General features: G+C 49.0%; 2 non-coding genes and 1 pseudogene across 2 annotated transcripts; 1 reads left to right on the forward strand and 2 right to left on the reverse strand.

Annotated features, from left to right (window-relative positions):
• The first annotated feature begins 510 nt into the window (after positions 1 to 510).
• Positions 511 to 629, forward strand: LOC136281462 (5S ribosomal RNA). The gene has a single exon (XR_010717782.1). It is a non-coding gene; the product is annotated as a 5S ribosomal RNA (ribosomal RNA).
• A 983-nt stretch (positions 630 to 1,612) lies between these two features.
• On the reverse strand, positions 1,613 to 1,776 carry LOC136281368 (U1 spliceosomal RNA). The gene has a single exon (XR_010717717.1). It is a non-coding gene; the product is annotated as a U1 spliceosomal RNA (small nuclear RNA).
• Positions 1,777 to 2,008: 232 nt separating this feature from the next.
• LOC136281425 (U2 spliceosomal RNA) lies at positions 2,009 to 2,133 on the reverse strand (annotated as a pseudogene).

Raw genomic sequence — 2,133 nt, forward strand, 5'->3', positions numbered from 1 at the left:
CGATGCCGAAGCATGCCCTGGGTGAGGGGGGTGGTCGAGGGATCCTTCCCACGGTTTATGGTGGATAGTAGCAGGTCGCCCCCACAAGCCCTTGCGAGTCCCGCAGACGGTCCCAGAGGCTGACCCGTTTGGTATCTCCTCACTGTAAGATTTTAAAGCCAGATACACGCACCTACGGAGCTAAAACATTGTATAATAGGTTTTTAGGACACGTTATGTCTCTTGGGACCCCTCCCTCCCCTCCCTAGGGAATAGTGCTTCAAATCGATGCTCCTCAATGTGTTAACTGGGTTGAGGAAAATACATTAGGGTTAGGTAACGACTTCGGGGTTAGGGTAACCATTTCTTAGGGTTAGGGTAACAATTTCTTAGGGTTAGAGTATCGATTTCTTAGGGTTAGAGTAACGAAACTAGGGCTTTAGAATTTCAAATTCGCCTACACTCAGGGATGTGGCCGCTTTACAGCCTGAACCTGGCCGATAACAAGCAGAATTTCGACCCCATTTCCTCGTCTACGACCATACCACAGGGAAAGCACCGGTTCTCGTCCGATCACCGAAGTTAAGCCCTGTCGGGCGGGGTTAGTACTTGGATGGGTGACCGCCTGGGAATACCCCGTGTTGTAGGCTTCAATTTTTTGTCTTGCGAACATCTCTAAACGTTTTATCCCAATAAATAGCTCTCCATACACCACAATTTCACATAGAGAGCCGTAGGTGAGTGAGGAACAAAATCAAAGCAAAAAACGAGGGGGGGAAAACACCTTTTTGTCAAAAATCGGCCAGCTAATGGCGAAAACTCTAGTGCGATCGACTTTTCTTACAGAGCGCGCGCGAGCGAGTGAGCACGCGCGAGATGAACAGTTTATGATGTCAAATTCTACTTCTGTGATATCAAATCATTCCAAATAACGAACGAAAAAATGAATAGGAAAAAAACGCACACTTCTGAGACGCAGTTTTAAGCCATCGTGACGTGGCAAAACACTCGCACACTTCCAAGAGGAGGCGCGCGAAAAACGGCACTGAAAGTCGACAATGGTTGGATTCAGACTGCAAACGAATCGGGAAAAAGGTTCGATACTTTTACTACTCTGCTAGTTTGTTTCCTTCCCTCGTTCATTCGTTCACTCGCTTGCTCGCACAAAGGATACACTAACGATAGCAATAGCATTTCTAAAAGCGGCTCCAGTGACAATAAAACCGCTCAAAAGGTTCAAAGTGTACTCACGGTCCAAGTCGAATGCCCTTCTATGCTCGCTCGCTCGGTCGATCGGCCGTTTGGTTTCCTTTCATTTCCTTTCCCTTCGCGCGCATAGCACAGCACGGCACGGCACGCACAACCTGCAAATACAAACGAACAGGACTTTACACACAATAGAGCAGACAGGCCTTGAACAAAAACAGCCAGCAAAGTTACGCACCGCCCCGAAACTCACCTTGTTTCCTTCCTCCAGTCTCTCCAATGCACTTCTACCCCTCCAAACGTGCCAACACCTTGGCCAGTTGTGCGTCCTTTGCTTTCTTTGCAAGTCTACCGGTCCACTGCAAAAGCAAAAATACCCTCGATAGTCAGTAAGAGGGCCATATAGACATAGTTTGGATGACTTTTGCGGGGACGAGCGCGAACGCAGGTCCCCACTACCAGAAATTATACGCTCGAGTTACCCACATTTGGGGTAATCGCAAGGGTCAACCCAGTCGAAGTGCAATGAAAGGGCCTCGCCTTGAGAGGACTGCCTCCTTGATCACAGTACCTCCCGCGTCAGGTAAGTATGCTTTTTCAGCGTCTGCCCTCGGTGAAAAAATCCACTTACCCCTAGGTCCTTGTGGTAGTGCTTTGCGCACTTCAGAAAACGTAGGCCAGCGGCCGTTCCTGCCATTGTCTGTTGTCTGAATTATCATCCCTCTTTCACCTCTTCCCCCTCTAAGGGCGGGCGGGGCTCCTGTAAACATAAAAGAATGCTATACCGTTGACTTTGTTTTGGATTGAATGTGTCTTCCCCAGAGGGAAGTGGGCCGCACTCGGAGGTAGTGCTATACCGAGGCAACCCGTGGCTGGGACGAGGCAAGCCTCTTTTCCACAGCCCAGTTCCAAAAATCAGTTTAATATATGAGCTGCTCAATGAGCAGC

This window comes from Pocillopora verrucosa, chromosome 5 (genome assembly GCF_036669915.1).
Source record: "Pocillopora verrucosa isolate sample1 chromosome 5, ASM3666991v2, whole genome shotgun sequence".
In the NCBI taxonomy this organism is placed as follows: domain Eukaryota; kingdom Metazoa; phylum Cnidaria; class Anthozoa; order Scleractinia; family Pocilloporidae; genus Pocillopora; species Pocillopora verrucosa.